Consider the following 20,175-nt stretch of genomic DNA (forward strand, 5'->3'; position numbering starts at 1 on the left):
TTCTGTTGTGTCTGGCCCGCCATGGTCAATAGTTCCTTGATTAGTTTGTTCTCAAAACTAGCCCATTGGTCAGAATAAAATGGTCAGTCACAATCAGCACATCCACAGACCAAAAGTCAATGCAGACCATTTCCAGAGGTTCTGATGTTCGGATACTTTTTGAAGAAGAACAAGCATTGGGTTCTGAGGTTTTACCAACCACACATCAATGACAATTCTTCACATAATCATCAATATAAAAACATGGAGCACTCATCACTCTTATTTTTACTTGACTTAGACATGAGACCCCAGTACCTATTAGTTTCTCTCAATAACATCAGAAATCTCTTTATGATGTTTGTGTACAAAATTATCTCTTCGATCTGTCCAGGCACAACAAAAGCAAGAATTATTATGGAGCAGCTGTACACTGTAGCTTTAAGATCATACATAAAAAAAAAAACCTCTTGATATTTACTTGATAAAATCCTCATAACATATTTGCATCAATAGATATTAATTAAATTTTATTGCTTTAATATTAGTACTATTAGAACTCACCTGTCATTATCAGGTAAATCTACTTAATATTTAATGCTCATACAGAAATTAAGTAAAAGCTACCTACATATATTTAATTTCTAAGTCAGATTTATTGAAAGTAATCTAAAGTATTTGAAGTACATTTTATCAAATAATTTTCACTTATTTGTTTTTTCAATGTATATTACTCCCTATAATTATATAAGCATTGCTAATTTGTTTTATAAATAGACTTTAATCACTTAGTCTATATCTTTCACAATTCACACAACTAAAATACGTTTAAACAGTTTATTTATCCCACATTAACAAAAGATACTTACTAACATTTACAGTACAATCTTAACACATTTCTTTTTTTTTCATGTGCATTCAGTGAAATTTCACTGGAACTAGAACCTGCTTGTTACTGGGACTGGAATCCTTGTCCCAAGAAAAGGTTATTAAAACAAAAACAACAAAAAAATACATTCTAAAAATTAATTTTCAATAAAAGCAAGACATCTGAGAGAAGAGGTCGGCCAACCCCGAAACTAGCTATCTTGTCTCAGCCCAGGAAAGGGTTTGTTCGCCACTTCTAGACCAGTGAATACGAGCAGTACCACTGGCCTACAGACTCTGAGGAGCAGTGCAAATTTTGAGTCTGCATCTCTGGTAAATAGGTTGTATTGTATTTACATATGTTTTAGTCATGTTATTAGACAAATATTGATTCTGATCTGCTCCAGATGATGTGGGTGGCGCAGTTAAGGTTGTAGTGTAAAGGTTTGGAGTTGTCTTAACTGGGTTTTTTGCTTTAATAAAATGGTATTCACCCTCCATATGTGAAATGCCTCTCATTCTATAATGCCATCTACATCGCAATTATAGAAACCATCAATACTATACAAAAACGCAATATAACAATGCGTTGTTATAGTGCATTTTTTGTATAGTATTGATGGTTTCTATAATTGCGACATGATGGTGGTATTAAGAGGTGGATTAAATCCAGTAAGTCCCCACTGAAGGCCCACTCACTCCAGCAATGCATATCAACTTATGTTATTTAAAGTTAAAATAATTTTAAATAAACAAACACTCAAGTGTCCTCATAAAGGGAAATACTTAAAAACATACTTAATAAATGATTTTTGAATATAAAAGTGCAGAACATTTTAAGTAAAGTTAGCAATATGGGATTGAATGGTCTTTAAAATGGAAAGAGAAATAAAATTAGTTGGTTTTCTGCATTTTGGGGCATTGTGGCACAGTGGTTAAGGTGCTGGGTTACTGGTCAGGGGTTCAAGCCCTGGTATGGCCAAGCTGCCACTATTGGGCCCTTAAGAAAAGCCTTTCACCCTCTGTGCTCCACAGGGCTGTATCATGACAACCCTGTGCTCTAACCCCAGCTTTCAAAGCAAGCTGGAATATGCAAGGAACAAATTTCACTGTGCTGTAATGTACACTTGCAATCAGAAATATTCAACCCCTTAAGAGTTTTAAGGATTTATAAATAAAAATCTTTTTAAAGTGCAGGATTCTGCTTTGGATGGCTTCTTAATGAGTTTAGTGATACATAAAATCAACACAGAAAATGTATAATGTAGTATTTGTGTGTAACAGTATATTTTGTTAAGATCGCCAGGTCACAATTATTCAACCCCTATATAATATTGTTGTTTTTAAAGCTTTCTGACAGTTTTTATGGCCTGAAGTGGAGCTGAAACATCATTAAGCCTTTGGGAACTTTATAACGATCCTTCATGTGCTTCAACTGTGATGCATATATAAACCCCCGACCATGAAGGTGTTCAAGGTGAGTTGCAATCATGGGAAAGACAAAGGAGCTTCCACAAAAGCTGAGAGAGGAGATTATTTCATCACATCTGAAGGGCCTTGGGTATAAGAAGATTTCCAAAAGAGTTAACATTCCAAGAGACACCATTGGGAGCATTATAAGGAAGTTTAAACTTATGGAACAGCTGCAAACCTGCCTCGCCATGGAAGAAAGCTCACAATTTCAAGGGCCCTTAGCAACTTAGTCAGGACAGCTAAGAAAAACCCCCGTGTGACTGCAAGACAGCTACAGGATGACATGATGAAGGCTGGTACAAGTGCTTCAGCGGGACTTATAAGACATGCACTGAATAATCAAGGACTTTATGGCCGGACCCCAAGACGCACTCCACTCTTGACCTCAAGGAACATCAGGAGTCGACTAGAATATGCCAGGAGGAATTTGGATAAAACTACAGAGTTCTGGGAGACAGTTCTATGGACTGATGAAACCAAACTGGAACTTTTTGTACAGCAGTGTGTCTGGAGTGCAAAAGGTCAGGCTTATGACCAGAAGAATACCATCCCCACGGTCAAGCATGGAGGTGGGTCAATAATGATGTGGGGCTGTTTTTCTGTGGCAGGAACTGGCAAAAAAGATTGTGTACCTGGCATCATGGATTCCCAGGAATACCCGGTCATTTTGAAGAAGAACGTGATGCCTTCTGTTGACAAATTAAACCTTGGTGATCATTGGATCTTCCAGCAAGACAATGATCCCAAGCACACCTCCAAATCAACCAAAGCTTGGTTGGGGAAAAGATTCTGGAGTGTCCTGGAGTGGCCTTCAGTCACCAGATTTAAATCCAATTGAAAATCTTTGGTGGGATTTGAAGAAGGCAGTTGCAGCACGGAAACCATCAAACATCACTGAGTTAGAGGCTTTTGCACGTGAAGAATGGGCAAAGATTCCAATCGAGAGGTGTAAGAAGCTTGTCAGCACTTATCGAAAACGCTGATTAGAAGTTATAAAAACTAAAGGGCGCTCCACAAGGTACTGAAGCTGGGGGTTGAATAATACTGCACATGCTCATGTGTTACAAGACTTACAATTTTCATTTGAACTTCAAAGTTAGGTCAACATCTGTTGTCAAAATAACTCAAATATGTATCAATAAATATTGTTTGTTATTTCACGAGTTTTTTTTTTTTACCATTTATTTTCATTACAGTGATGTTGATGAAAGATATTGTCTATTGAGGTGAGGGGGTTGAATATTTCTGATCGCGAGTGTGTGTGACAAATAAAGGCTACTCTATACTGATTGGCCATAAAATATCATTTAATCATCAGTCACGAGTAGACAAAGTGTATAACACAAATAATTACACTCTTTAATATCTTTATTGAACACCTCCTATTAAACATTAACAGAGTTATGGAGTTGAAGCAGAAAGGGTGAAAAGTGTTTTGTTGCCTTTGAGCAGCATCAGCATTGATTATTTTGTTTATAGCATTTGTTCGCAGAGCAAAAATATAGATCTCAAAATCAAACTGCCCACTGCTGGAAAGGGGTCAAATTTGCAGTTGACCGATGTAGAATATTCAGAATATTTCTTAAAAACTTGTCAGTTTACTTTCAGGGACAGACAAGGACTTAAAATTGTGCTTAAATATATAATAGTGGTTAAAGAGAGCTTTAATTTAAATTAGGGCTGTGCAATTAATCGCAATCGCAAAAAAATCGCGATTTAAGCACATGCGATTTATAATCCGCATAAGGCTGCGATTTTATCTATTAATTTATTTATATTTTTATTCAGAATACGTTCTTGTGCGCATGTTTTAAAGATGTTAACCAATCAGAGCTCACGCAGCGCACCACGCAAATTACAGCTAAACTGAGCGGGAGAAAGATGTTAACCAATCAGAACTCACTCCGCGCACGACGAAGCTGAGCGGAAGACCCGAATCGGCGAGCGGGAGGAAAGAACATAAAATATGGATGCAGGTCAAAATAAAAATGATTTGGTGCCAAAGAGAAATTCAACGTCAGTCGTTTCGGAGTATTTTGGAATCAGGAGAGAGGATGTGTCACAGAGCAAGGTAATTTGGAAGACTTGTGAAATGATTATTCCAACAAAACGGAGCAATTCTACAAATCTGTTCCAACACTTAAAACAGCGCCATAAAAACTGCAATATCAATGCATGTCGACAAAGTCCATCGAAACAAACAAAAGCACACATCAAAGCCAGCCCGAACAGATTGAACAAGTATCCATTGTTCAAGCATTTGCAAGCGCCATGCCTGATGAGAAAGGATCAAAACGGCACAAAGAAATGACCGATGCAGTCACCTATCATATATGCAAAGATATGATGCCTGCGCACGTCCTCAGTAAAGACGGCTTCCAAAGACTAATACAAACACTTGACAAAAGATACCAGCTGCCATCTCGCACTCATTTCACACGATTTGCCATTCCCGAAATGTATGAGAAATGTAAGGCGGGCGTTGAATACGAGCTCAAGCAGGTGAAATACTACGCCACGACCACAGATATGGTGGACATGCTGGTTTTTCTTGCAAAAAACCTTTAAGAGAGCAATCTGTTTTTTGGTTTTGATTTATTGTTATGACTGAAGTTGAGGTTAGTTAATCTTAATTTATTTCATGTTGTCTGTTTTTAAGACAATTTATTACAGTTTTGTTTATCAAGCAGTTAGTACTACTGTACAGTATGTTATTTCATTGTGAAATGTGTGCACTGAAAAAAACAGTTTTGAAGTTCATTTATTATGACTGATTTAGTTTAGTTAATCTTAATTTATTTTATGTTGTCTGTTTTAAAGACAATTTTACTACAGTTTTGTTTATTAAACTATTAATACTATGTTATTTCATTGTGAAATGTTTTGTTATGCACTTCTTGTGCACTGAATACATTTAGAAAAAGCATGTTTGAAAAAGTTTGAAAATGCAAAAACAATTGCCAATATCGCAATCGCAATACTTATTCAGAAAATCGCAATATGATTATTTTGTCCATATTGCAGAGACCTAATTTAAATGTAAATTAATATAAAGGAACATTCATATTTAAACACCATTTTTGAGTCTCAATAAGTCTATAAAACAATACAAACCGGTAAATGGTGCTCATAAACAAAATGGATGAACTAGGTTTTTTTTTAGTTAGCCAAACTTTCAACAAGAGAATTCATGGGAATGTTTGAATCAAATGCTTAAATTAGAGTGAATAACTTTGCAACAAACATTTTAATCATTCAGTGGAATTTGGTCCTACAATACACAGACATTTTATTAGAGACCATCTTAAATCACAGTATTTGATAAAAGACTACCTGAATATAAAAAAATAAGGACCCCTGGTGGTCTAGTGGTTAAGATGCAGCGCTCTCACCGCTGCAACCCGGGTTCGATCCCCGGTCAGGGAACCATCCCCAGCCACTCTCAGTGCCGGATAAATTGGGGAGGGTTGCGTTAGGAAGGGCATCCAGCGTAAAAACATGTGCCAAATCAAACGTACGGAGGATCCGCTGTGGCGACCCCTAACGGGAGAAGCCGAAAGAAAGTTTTTAGTCTACAAGGGCATCTCATTGCCCGTGTCCTCAACAAATTATCTAGGCAAAAATTCACAAAAATAACCATGTTGCAGATGTACAATTGAGATGTAGCAACAGCAATGGTGCAGCACTTCCTAGATTGTAATAAGACAATCAGTGTTACTTTGATACAATGAGAGAAGCAGGTAAATCATATGACCCTTTCTCAAGTTATATTATTATGCCAGAGAGTTTACAAACCAGTGATTAGTATCTGTGCGTCTTGAATAGCTAGTAGTAATGCTGCACTAGCTGGGAGCTTAGAGTAACCATTTTCTGAGATGTTTTTAAAGTAGGTAAGCTCCAGGCTTCTGCAAAGCCACTCCATGTAGATGGGAGAAAAGCTGAGGTAAATCCCTTGGAGTATAATGAGAGGCCATATTTAACATTGTAGGGATGTCTGACCTCTTTGAATACTCAAAAATGGCAGTCATGTATTTGGAAAAGTCTTGGCTTAGAGATTTGGCATGGAATATCTCTTCTCCAAACATGGCAATAATGGCTAAAGAAGAATTTTTCCTTTGGTCCAGTTCTTCTTCTCCTCTCTGGTTATAGAGTCTCTGGTTGAGACCTTTGGAGCAGATTACGAGCACAAAGTCGCTCTCCTTTATCTTCCTGCAGTACCACCCCAAATCTCCTTCCTCAGTCACACTTAAGGCATCCCACAGATCCAAATATACCTGATGGATAATTTACCACAATTATATCATGAAAATACATATATATACATAAACACATCACATATAAAACTACTTTTTAATGTTTCAAATGTAGAACAAGATATTTTAACTGTTAACACTGATTTTACCTCAGTTGCCATATGCTTTTGCACAAATGTTGCCAATTGTAAGACAACATTTACATGGGCAAAACAGTCACTGCTTGAATAGCAAATCAGGAGTCGAGGGCGATTAGTCCTGTTGGATACTGGTATAAAATGATGCTCTGTATATTCATCATAATTCTCATCATTTATGTCTAAGAAACAAAATGCATAGGTTAGAGGAAAACTCCAGTCATTTTGCATATTAATTTTATTTAAAGTATAAAGTACTTCAAAATGTTGATATTTGGTCACCTGATGGTATATGACACTTTGCTGCCTTTTTTTTTTCATTTTGTTTTGCAAGTGAATAGCACCGATGATTGCTAAGAATGCTGCTTGTAGAACACCAACAGAGAACAGTACTGCTAAAGAAATACCCTCCTTGTCTAAGGAAAAAGGCTCTGAGGAGTAAAAGTCAGATGTTTTCAAATGTTTTTTCAGTATCTTTCTCCAGTACAGTCTTTATTTTCACTTACAGAGTACAGGAAAAGGACAAATGGCAATTATACAACAAAGGTTTAACCTGTATAAAAAAGTGTAGCAACAACATACTTATTAGCCACTTTATTAGGAACACTGTTACATCTATTTATTTGTGCATTCATCCAGTCAGTGATATGGCAGTGTAATAGGACATTAGGGAATTGTGGCAATAGGGAATTGTGATCTCAGTGACTTTGCAGGTTGGTTGCTGATCTCATTTTTCTGAAACATGGTAAAAACATTGCAAAAAATGCTTTAAAAAAAAAACATCCAGTGTTCCACACTCTGCAGGTGGACAAACCTTATTATGGATTATGGCGATCAGAGAAGAGATTAGTTTTGAGCTTTTGAAAAAGCATCTCAGGGACTAGACACACCAAATGACCCGTAATGTTTTTTCCAACCGTCACCTGTTCAGTTTTGCTACAAGTGTTCCGAATAAGTGCTCAGTATTGTTATTTACACAGAAAATATTTACCTTTTACACTGTTCTGTACTTGAACAAAGAAAGTTTTCCTAACAGCATCCACAATATCTGCTGCAATCTAAGTAAAATTTAAAATTGAATGTCAACACAGACTACCACATCAGAATTGTTGTAAAGAAGAGGGAAAAAAAATTCTAATTTAGGCATTATATCTTATATTCTTATCTCATCTTATCCTATCTTATAATATTACTCTAGTAAATCATTCCAATAAATCTTTAACAGCCAGGGTGACAAAGGACAGTGCATTCAAAAAAAAGTATTCAGACCACCTTCACTATTTTTAATTTTGCTATGTTGCAGGTTAATATTACACTCGTTCAAGGTAATTTTTTTCCCATTAATCTACATTGAGCCCCCACAATGACAAAGTTAAAACAGAATTCTAGAAATGTATGCAAATTTAGGAGAAAGAAACGCGTTCTCTACATGTGATGTGAGATATATATATATATATATATATATGTGTGTGTGTGTGTATGTGTGTGTGTGTGTATGTACAGTATGTATGTATGTGTACAAAAGTTTTCAGCCCCTTTGCTAAAACACTTAGGTTAGGTGCCTCTTATTCTCTTGATCATTGCTGAAATGCGCTACACCTTAAATGGAGTCCTCCAGCAAAAAACAAGCACAAGCCATGAGGTCAAACGGAGTGCCTGCAGAGCTCAGTGACAGGATTGTTGCACAGATCTGGGGAATTCCCATGAGTACAGTGGCCTCCAAATTCTCAAATGGGATAAGTTTGGCACAACCAAGACTCTTCTAAGAGAATGACTGAGCAAATTGGGTAGAAGATCCTTAGTAAAGAAGGTGACCAAGAACCCGATGGTCACTCTAATTGAGCTCTGGAGATCTTGTGTAGAGATGGGACAATGTTCGAGAAGGACAACCATCACAGCAAACCTCCACCTATCTGGGCTTCATGGCAGAGTGGCAAGATGGAAGACCATCTGTAGTAGACCACTGTAGAATCAGTGTAAAGAACATAAGGCTTGCTTGGAGTTTGCAACAGGAACTGGGAGACTGGTCAGGGTGAAGGGAAAACTGAATAGAGCAAAGTACAAAGATATCCTCAATAAAAACCTTTTCCTTTGCACTCAGGACCTCAGATTGGGCTGGTAGTTCACATTCCCAAATAAGAACAACCAAGCACACAGCCAAAACAACACAGGTTTGGCCAGGCCAGACCCCTGACTTAAACCCTATTGAACATCTTTGAAGAGAACTGGAAGTGGCTGTCCACCAATGTTCCCCATCCAACCTGACCCATCTTAAGAGTATGTGCACTGAAAAATGGCAGAAAATTCCCAAATCCAGGTGTGCAAAGCTTGTTGCATCATTTCCAAAAATCCTTGAGGCTGTAATTACTGCCAAATTAAGTACTGAGTAACGGGTCTGAGTAGTTAGGTACGTGATATTTCAGTTTTTTCTTTTTAATAAATGTACAGACATTTTAAGAATTTTGCTTTCACTTTGTCTTTATGGAGTACTGCATGTAGATTAATGATAAATAATAATAATAATTAATGTAGATTAATGGAAAAGAAAATTAGAACAATTGTAGTATCAGGGTGCAACATAATATTGAAAAATATTGAAAAAAGTAAAAAAAGATATATCAGATGTGTACATTTACATTTGGCAGAAGCCCTATCCACAACGACTAACATTGATCTCATTCACACAACTGAGCAGATATGGGGTTGAAAGCCTTGCTCAGGTGCCCAGGAGAGGCAGCTTGATGTGGCAGGGATTTTACCTCATGACCTTCAGAACCAAATCCAAAGCTTTAACCACTAAGCTACCACCTCCCACCTGACTCATATTGATTTCACTCAAGACTCACCTCACAGGTGTAGTTGATCTCCATGTGGAGATTGAGCAAATTATACTTATGATGAGTGCTGTTAACAGTGCGGTCCTAAAAGGTGAACCAAAAATTCTCCATAAATTCAAAAAAATTATATACAGAAATGCAAGAATTTACTGTTAGAAAAGTAAAAGACATAATTTGATAATATTTGCAGACATTTAAAACTAAATCCTACTGAGAGTAGCTTAATTTGAATAAGGTAAAACTACTTTGTATATACTGTATATATACAGTGAGGAAAATAAGTATTTAAACACCCTGCTATTTTGCAAGTTCTCCCACTTAGAAATCATGGAGGGGTCTGAAATTGTCATCGTAGGTGCATGTCCACTGTGAGAGACATAATCTAAATTAAAAAAAATCCAGAAATCACAATATATGATTTTTAAACTATTTATTTGTATGATACAGCTGCAAATAAGTATTTGAACACCTGTCTATCAGCTAGAATTCTGAGCCTCAAAGACCTGTTAGTCTCCCTTTAAAATGTCCACCTCCACTACATTTATTATCCTAAATTAGATGCACCTGTTTGAGGTCGTTAGCTGCATAAAGTCACCTGTCCACCCCATACAATCAGTAAGAATCCAACTACTAACATGGCCAAGACCAAAGAGCTGTCCAAAGACACTAGAGACAAAATTGTACAGCTCCACAAGGCTGGAAAGGGCTATGGGGAAATTGCAAAGCAGCTTGGTGAAAAAAGGTCCACTGTTGGAGCAATCATTAGAAAATGGAAGAAGCTAAACATGACTGTCAATCTCCCTCGGACTGGGGCTCCATGCAAGATCTCACCTCGTGGGGTCTGTAAGAATTACAGAATGCCTCAACCCAGATTCCACCCCACGCTATATCAAATTAAGCTCATCCGCAAAACGGTTTAAATTTCACAAAAGTATTTATGTAGTTTGACATAGAATTTCAGTTGTATCAATCCTAATTATAGTCTTGATTGAATCTGTCTGGAAGAGACAGCAAGCCTTCAAGGACCATTTCTAACCAAAAGGTGTCTGAGACCATGATTATCATTTAAACAATACCCTATCCTGTCCTGCTGGGGGGCAGGCACCAGCAAAGGTGTCAACAACAGAGACCTCCGCCTCGATCACCCAGCCAGTTGTTTCCTCATGCATGTCCTATGTCTAATTTACATTTAAAGGATACTCTGGTCTATACTTTAAAGGGGAAGAACAATATAAAATATCTGGGCAGAGTTTGCTCTGGGTTCTTTCTGACTCCGTTGAACCCAAGTGCTTCATGTATTTTGTCACTGCTACGCTGTTATAAACTTCTTCATTACGATCTTCGTTGTCCTCATAATTTTTTCTTACAGGTCTCAATGATCCTAAGGAAGGTGAGAAATCAGCCCAGAACTACACGGGAGGAGCTGGTCAATGACCTGAAAAGAGCTGGGACCACCGTTTCCAAGGTTACTGTTGGTAATACACTAAGACGTCATGGTTTGAAATCATGCATGGCACGGAAGGTTCCCCTGCTTAAACCAGCACATGTCCAGGCACGTCTTAAGTTTGCCAATGACCATTTGGATGATCCAGAGGAGTCATGGGAGAAAGTCATGTGGTCAGATGAGACCAAAATAGAACTTTTGGGTCATAATTCCACTAAACGTGTTTGGAGGAAGAAGAATGATGAGTACCATCCCAAGAACACCATCCCTACTGTGAAGCATGGGGGTGGTAGAATCATGCTTTGGGGGTGTTTTTCTGCACATGGGACAGGGCGACTGCACTGTATTAAGGAGAGGATGAACGGGGCCATGTATTGCGAGATTTTTGGGAACAACCTCTTACCCTCAGTTAGAGCATTGAAGATGGGTCAAGGCTGGGTCTTCCAACATGACAATGAACCGAAGCACACAGCCAGGATAACCAAGGAGTGGCTCTGTAAGAAGCATATCAAGGTTCTGGTGTGGCCTAGCCAGTCTCCAGACCTAAACCCAATAGAGAATCTTTGGAGGGAGCTCAAACTCCGTGTTTTTCAGCGACAGGCCAAAAACCTGACTGATCTAGAGAAGATCTGTGTGGAGGAGTGGGCCAAAATCCCTCCTGCAGTGTGTGCAAACCTGGTGAAAAACTACAGGAAACGTTTGACCTCTGTAATTGCAAACAAAGGCTACTGTACCAAATATTAACATTGACTTTCTTAGGTGTTCAAATACTTATTTGCAGCTGTATCATACAAATAAATAGTTAAAAAATCATATATTGTGATTTCTGGATTTTTTTTTTGGATTATGTCTCTCACAGTGGACATGCACCTAAGATGACAATTTCAGACCCCTCAATGATTTCTAAGTGGGAGAACTTGCAAAATAGCAGGGTGTTCAAATACTTATTTTCCTCACTGTATGTATATATATATAATTATTTGTTTACATTTTTGCAGTGTGTTAATCAGAAATGAATGACAAGTTATGATATTAATAATTAAAAATAATAATTACTGGTTGAATGATATCAGAGCTGCGTGAGCCCCCTCCATAGCATGATGAAAAATAGTGATTGATCCCCAAAATCTCAGGTGCCAAATTAAAAGTCACAATAATATCCCTGTTTTCCTGGTGGACTTCAACATATGTGGGATACCAGTCTTTAAATACAGGGAAAAAAATACAATAAACTCTACAATAGTATGCATTACACTTTGATTAAACTTGAAAAATGAATGTTCAACAAAGAGTAAAATACATATATTTCTATACATATTTTTATCCAAAATGTAAAATATTTTCAGGTGGTAAGAAATGTACACAAATACCTGTTTTGCAGTTCTCCAAGCCATTTTTCTCAGGACATGCTGTAGAGAGGTGGACCCAAGTTGAAATTGATTCCAGTTAGTATTAGATTTATTTTTTTACATGTCAAGAAAAGTGAGTAAAGCATTATAGTTTTTGTAAAATGTGATAGAGTTGAAAGCTGAAGATATGTTTACACAGACAGTTAATGACAAGGTGTAGGAACTCATACATCGTGTGAAGAACAATTTGCTATGATAAAATCTTTCCCAGATCTCAGGAACAGGAAGAGCCATCACAGTCACAGCATACTGGGTACCCAGAGAGAGATCTCTAAAAGGATCTGAGTAATATACCTTCACAAAAGAGAAGGGCAGAAAGTCAAAAAAACATATATAAAAAAGTTCAGAAAGCAAAGCATAGATTTGAAAGTTTTTTGCTATACACATTTAATGGACAAATCTAGTGTTTTATCTGCTTATTTGGTTCATGATTTGCTGTACCCTTTAAGCATGAACAGCAGAGTGTGACATATTGTTCTGAATGAGGAAGAGCTGACATGCGATCTGAGTGCCACCTAAAGTCTGGAGTGAAACTTGGAAACCACGCAAAAAAGCAATACCTGCAGCACATTGACAGAAAAAGCTCTCTGAGAAACAAATCATTATTATAGAATATGTGTTATAGTATTTATATTTATTATTAATAGCTTGAACAGAAACATTTTGTAAAAGCAAACAGAATATGTAAGCATTTATAAATATTTAAGGATTGGCTGCCATTCACTTATTACCATATTGACTAGGTCTCCATGACTAAGAAATGTCCAACATATGATGAACCATTATGTTAATCAAGGAAGAAATGCTATTACAAAAAAAAAACCCAGTAGAACTCACTGATATGTTTAATAGTAAGTAAGAGAATTTCAACATGCGCAGTGCAAAAGTGAGGCTCATTGGGGCAATGGACAAAGGTCATGTGGTCTGATAAAACGAGATTTACCCTATTTCAGAGTGATGGGTGCATAAGAATAAGTAGAAAGGTGGATGAAGTGCCTAACATACAATCTTGTGGGGGAAGAGTTATGATCTGGATTTGCTTAATTGGCCAGGTCTACGTTCAGCAATTGTAATGTGCCCAAAGATTTTGGTCAGCTGACCACCTAAATATACTGAATGAACAGGTTTTTTTCATAAATAGATTTCTTCTTCCCTGATGGCAATATTCCAAGATGACAATGGTAGGATGCATTGTTTTTCCACACATGGATTGGCCACTATCCAAAGTCCAGATCTTAACTCTAATGACAATGTTTGGGATGTGCTGGTCCAACTCTCCCGTAATCAGTACAAGATCTTGGCAAGAAATTAATGCAACTCTGGACAGAAATAAAAGTTGTGATATTGCAGAAGCTAAGAGAAGAATGATGCCATTATGAATGCATTCTGCAATCAAGGCAAAAAGCAGTCCAACAAAAGTATTAGCTGATGAAGCTGATGGGACTTTTTGACGAGGTGAAACAATTAAGAGACTTCATAAAAGAAAAAGACCAAACTATCTATGAGCTTGAAATGAGGATTGATCAGTTTGAACAATACACGCGGATGGAAGACATTATTATCACAGGTTTGAGCGTCAAACCCCTTTCATATGCCAAAGCGGCAGCAGTGGGGATAAATGTAAGTGCGGATGCTGACACAGAGGATGTGCAATCATTGGAGAGACAAGTTGTAACATTTCTGAGGGGAAAAGATATACAGGGGGTACGGAAAGTATTCAGACCCCCTTAAATTTTTCACTCTTTGTTATATTGCAGCCATTTGCTAAAATCATTTAAGTTCATTCTTCTTCCTCATATATGTACACACAGCTCCCCATATTGACAGAAAAACACAGAATTGTTGACATTGTTGCAGATTTATTAAAAAAAGAAAAACTGAAATATCACATGGTCCTAAGTATTCAGACCCTTTGCTGTGACACTCATATATTTAACTCAGGTGCTTTCCATTTCTTCTGATCATCCTTGAGATGGTTCTACACCTTCATTGAGTCCAGCTGTGTTTGATTAAACTGATTGGACTTGATTAGGAAAGCCACACACCTGTCTATATAAGACCTTCCAGATCACAATGCATGTCAGAGCAAATGAGAATCATGAGGTCAAAGGAACTGCCTGAAGAGCTCAGAGACAGAATTGTGGCAAGGCACAGATCTGGCCAAGGTTACAAAAAGATTTCTGCTGCACTTAAGGTTCCTAAGAGCACAGTGGCCTCCATAATCCTCAAATGGAAGACGTTTGGGACGACCAGAACCCTTCCTAGAGCTGGCCGTCCGGCCAAACTGAGCTATCGGGGGAGAAGAGCCTTGGTGAGAGAGGTAAAGAAGAACCCAAAGATCACTGTGGCTGAGCTCCAGAGATGCAGTCAGGAGATGGGAGAAAGTTGTAGAAAGTCAACCATCACTGCAGCCCTCCACCAGTCGGGGCTTTATGGCAGAGTGGCCCGACGGAAGTCTCTCCTCAGTGCAAGACACATGAAAGCCCTAAAAAACACCTGAAGGACTCCAAGATGGTGAGAAATAAGATTTCGTGGTCTGATGAGACCAAAATAGAACCTTTTGGCCTTAATTCTTAGCAGTATGTGTAGAGAAAACTAGGCACTGCTTATCACCTGTCCAATACAGTTCCAACAGTGAAGCATGGTGGTGGCAGCATCATGCTGTGGGGGTGTTTTTCAGCTGCAGGGACAGGACGACTGGTTGCAATCGAGGGAAAGATGAATGCGGCCAAGTACAGGGATATCCTGGACAAAAACCTTCTCCAGAGTGCTCTGGACCTCAGACTGGGCCGAAGGTTTACCTTCCAACAAGACAATGACACAGCACACAGCTAAAATAACGAAGGAGTGGCTTCACAACAACTCTGTGACTGTTCTTGAATGGCCCAGCCAGAGCCCTGACTTAAACCCAATTGAGCATCTCTGGAGAGACCTAAAAATGGCTGTTCACCAACGTTTACCATCCAACCTGACAGAACTGGAGAGGATCTGCAAGGAGGAATGGCAGAGGATCCCCAAATCCAGGTGTGAAAGACTTGTTGCATCTTTCCCAAAAAGACTCCTGGCTGTATTAGATCAAAAGGGGGCTTCTACTAAATACTGAGCAAAGGGTCTGAATACTTAGGACCATGTGATATTTCAGTTTTTCTTTTTTAATAAATCTGCAACAATGTCAACAATTCTGTGTTTTTCTGTCAGTATGGGGAGCTGTGTGTACATTCATGAGGAAGAAGAATGAACCTAAATGATTATAGCAAATGGCTGCAATATAACAAAGAGTGAAAAATTTAAGGGGGTCTGAATACTTTCCGTACCCACTGTACATCTAGACGCTAATAGATAATAACATCACTGCTTGTCACACTCTGCCAAGAAAAGACACAAAACAGTCAGCAATTATTCTGCGTTTTGCAAATAGGAAATACAAAATTGATTTACTGTGACAAGGAAGGAAGTTGAAAGGAACTAATGTTTATTTAAACGAGCACCTTACAAAAATAAATGCTGAGATCGCCCGAGAAGCCCGTATGCTGAGAAGAAATGATAAGATAAATGCGACATGGACGAGGAACTGTAAGATTTTCATTCAGCTAAAGGGATCTACTCAGGAACAAGCCAGGGTAATACTGGTAAGACAACTTAAAGACCTTGATCAGTTTAGATAATGTTGATTGAACAAAACAAACAAACAATAAATAAAATAAAAAAAAGAGACATTCTTGTCGCATGTTGAGGACTATTACTTTATGCTATGGGTGAGAATAGTACGTTCGTTTCATTTAGACTGGGTTCAAATGGATCTCTATGCATTCTGCTGGAGCTATGCGGACTATGAAAAAGTGCGGACAAATTTTCAGCGAGTTGGAGAATGGATCATTATAGGATTACTTTACGTGGATTACTGTTGGATAAACTTTTCATGTACTGGACTGTGGATAACAGGTACACGTTTACGTGCGGACAAACTGGAAGATGGGACTTTACGTTGGACAGAGGAAAATTGCTTTAAAATTATCGTCACGATGGATGAAAATCCGCCTTATGTTGGACACGGGGATCATTTATAATTTGACAATTGGGAAAAGACTAAATAATAGGCTTAAAAAGTGGTGGATTAGGGACATAGGAGTATTTTGTGATTAACCTTAAAACAATATGACTGAGTGTGATTATGATTTATCAGTAGTCAAAGAGATAAAGATGAAATAAATGAGAAAATATTGGTGGTCCATATAGAAGTGAACTGATTGAACATAGTTTAGAAAATCATGCATCTCTATAAAACAAATGAGTTTGGGAAATATATAAATCCAGATAATCATTTTTATAATAATATAATAAATGAATGTAAATACTATACTGAAAAGCAAAGTAACAGTATTAATATGGAAGGAGCTTTTAGCTTAATTCATTTCATTAGTAGAAGCCTGTATAAAAATTTTGAAGATATTAAAGAATGCCTTGGTAAAATTAACCAATTCAGTGTTATTGCAGTTTCGGAGACTTGGTTGGATGGGGATAAGGCTTGCGAAGTGGAATTGGAGGAATATGAGCTCTTTACTAAGAATAGGATTAATAAAAAAAGGTGGGGGAGTAGCATTATATGTGGAAAATGACCTAAATTGTAAAATTGTCGATAGTCTGACAACCACCATTGAGAATAGTCTGGAGGACAAAATAAAAATCTATATCAATAAAGGTGTTCGAAAAAAATTTCAAATTAAATGTGATTGGTAGTTATATTGCATTAGAATGATATTGTTCAGTTTAGTTTAAAGATCATTAAAACTAGTAGAAGGCCGGTGTATTATGTAATGATGTATGGCAGTATTAGGGTAATGGAATGTTTAGAGGATAATAGACAAGGTGATTTGTGTAATGTTATTAGTAATGGATTATATTTGAAAAATATTTTTATTAATATTTTATCTGTATGAGCTGTTCATATATAGCTGGTAATATTCTTATATCTGTTTTCACTTTACTGCTTTCTGATTACTGTTGCCTCATGTTGGGTATTTAAAATTGGTTGTAAATAGGGTTAGGCATCAATAAGTGTTTCACTTCAGCCTAAACCCCTTCAGTAATTGCTGTACTATAAAAATTCTGTTTGTGTATGTTGTTATGTTTAAATGACTGAAGAAAAAACTAACTAACTAACTAACATAATTATGAGAAACATTATAATAATTATATTCTGCTAACATACGTTATCATATATGTTACGTTAGAAATGTTACACATCTCATTGCATCTCATCTTAATTTTTTCTACAGAATAATACTGGCCTGAAAACTTTCCAAATAAGTGTTTAAGGTGTGTCTGAACTACCTGCAAAGAGACCAGCAGAGGTGAAGCCAAGTGTAGTTTCAACATCACCTTTACTGAGCCTGCAATACTCACATCCTGGGGATCCCTGATAAAAATAATAAAACCAGAACAAACATGAGTCCTTAATATAAAACTGACATCTGTAGGTAAGTTATAGCTGCAAGTGGTCGCAAAAAAAAAAAAAAATTTAAATGTGAAAATTTATTCAAGTAAAATGTTATTTACCTAACCCTAAGAAAACATTAATCACCTATTAAACAAGGCGTGTTCTATAAGGGAACACCAATTCTCATTATATAAAAATTTTTATGCATTGCTGCTTACCAGCTACTACTTGACAGTTCATTGTGAGGATTACAGACACACACAACAGAGAATATCTCAAATTAAATCAGTAACACAGCTGTTGCTACATTTAGTACTGCACAACCTAAAAAAATTATTTTCGACATGTAGCTTACCTGGCAAACACACTGCAGTGTACAGTTCTGAGGTTGGAAATACAGTGAGGAAAATAAGTATTTGAACACCCTGCTATTTTGCAAGTTCTCCCACTTAGAAATCATGGAGGGGTCTGAAATTGTCATCGTAGGTGCATGTCCACTGTGAGAGACATAATCTAAAAATAAAAATCCAGAAATCACAATGTATGATTTTTTAACTATTTATTTGTATGATGCAGCTGCAAATAAGTATTTGAACACCTGAGAAAGTCAATGTTAATATTTGGTACAGGAACCTTTGTTTGCAATTACAGAGGTCAAACGTTTCCTGTAGTTTTTCACCAGGTTTGCACACACTGCAGGAGGAATTTTGGTCCACTCCTCCACACAGATCTTCTCTAGATCAGTCAGGTTTCTGGCCTGTCACTGAGAAACACGGAGTTTGAGCTCCCTCCAAAGATTCTCTATTGGGTTTAGGTCTGGAGACTGGCTAGGCCATGCCAGAACCTTGATATGCTTCTTACAGAGCCACTCCTTGGTTATCCTGGCTGTGTGCTTCGGGTCATTGTCATGTTGGAAGACCCAGCCTCGATCCATCTTCAATGCTCTAACTGAGGGAAGGAGGTTGTTCCCCAAAATCTCGCAATACATGGCCCCGGTCATCCTCTCCTTAATACAGTGCAGTCGCCCTGTCCCTTGTGTAGAAATACACCCCCAAAGCATGATGCTACCACCCCCATGCTTCACAGTAGGGATGGTGTTCTTGGGATGGTACTCATCATTCTTCTTCCTCCAAACACGTTTAGTGGAATTATGACCCAAAAGTTCTATTTTGGTCTCATCTGACCACATGACTTTCTCCCATGACTCCTCTGGATCATCCAAATGGTCATTGGCAAACTTAAGACGTGCCTGGACATGTGCTGGTTTAAGCAGGGGAACCCTCCGTGCCATGCATGATTTCAAACCATGACGTCTTAGTGTATTACCAACAGTAACCTTGGAAATGGTGGTCCCAGCTCTTTTCAGGTCATTGATCAGCTCCTCCCGTGTAGTTCTGGGCTGATTTCTTACCTTCCTTAGGATCATTGAGACCCCACGAGGTGAGATCTTGCATGGAGCCCCAGTCCGAGGGAGATTGACAGTCATGTTTAGCTTCTTCCATTTTCTAATGATTGCTCCAACAGTGGACCTTTTTTCACCAAGCTGCTTGGCAATTTCCCCGTAGCCCTTTCCAGCCTTGTGGAGGTGTACAATTTTGTCTCTAGTGTCTTTGGACAGCTCTTTGGTCTTGGTTATGTTAGTAATTGGAGTCTTACTGATTGTATGGGGTGGACAGGTGTCTTTATGCAGCTAACGACCTCAAACAGGTGCATCTAATTTAGGATAATAAATGTAGTGGCGGTGGACATTTTAAAGGCAGACTAACAGGTCTTTGAGGGTCAGAATTCTAGCTGATAGACAGGTGTTCAAATACTTATTTGCAGCTGTATCATACAAATAAATAGTTTATAACTATTTTAAACTATTAAAATAGGATTTTTTTTTTAGATTATGTCTCTCACAGTGGACATGCACCTACGAAGACAATTTCAGACCCCTTCATGATTTCTAAGTGGGAGAACTTGCAAAATAGCAGGGTGTTCAAATACTTATTTTCCTCACTGTATGTCTGGAACCCTTGGCCTCTTGCAAACAGAATAGTTAACAAGAAAAGAGACAGCCAGTCTCGCCACATTCTATAATGTATTCCCTTCGATTTCTTCTTCTTTTCTGACTTTTTTTTAGAATAAAAAAAAAAGAAATAGACGGTGAGAAAGTATCAAGTGTCGAAAAAGAAAGCATGTCAGTGAGAAAGGTTGGAGGAGTGGTAGCCTTAGGCAAAAGGCGTTTACCAACAAATAGCAGCTCAGGTATTTCTTGTTATACAAGCAGTTCTTGTTGAACGTTTGCTTTGCAGTGTGGCCAAATATACAATTGAACTGAAGTGAAAAACAAATTT

At 37.7% G+C, this 20,175-nt stretch overlaps 1 pseudogene across 1 annotated transcript; it reads right to left on the reverse strand.

Annotated features, from left to right (window-relative positions):
* Positions 1-5,536: 5,536 nt before the first annotated feature.
* LOC310742015 (interleukin-17 receptor D-like) lies at positions 5,537-20,035 on the reverse strand (annotated as a pseudogene). Its single transcript, XR_014538233.1, has 13 exons — positions 19,841-20,035; positions 18,192-18,231; positions 17,731-17,815; positions 12,841-12,959; positions 12,570-12,693; positions 12,361-12,399; positions 12,047-12,192; positions 9,556-9,630; positions 7,701-7,767; positions 6,992-7,140; positions 6,722-6,891; positions 5,896-6,593; positions 5,537-5,676 (listed from the first exon to the last, which is right to left on the reverse strand). The product of XR_014538233.1 is annotated as an interleukin-17 receptor D-like (transcript).
* Positions 20,036-20,175: the final 140 nt, after the last annotated feature.

Source organism: Silurus aristotelis (genome assembly GCF_946808225.1).
Source record: "Silurus aristotelis genome assembly, chromosome: 19".
Classification (NCBI taxonomy): domain Eukaryota; kingdom Metazoa; phylum Chordata; class Actinopteri; order Siluriformes; family Siluridae; genus Silurus; species Silurus aristotelis.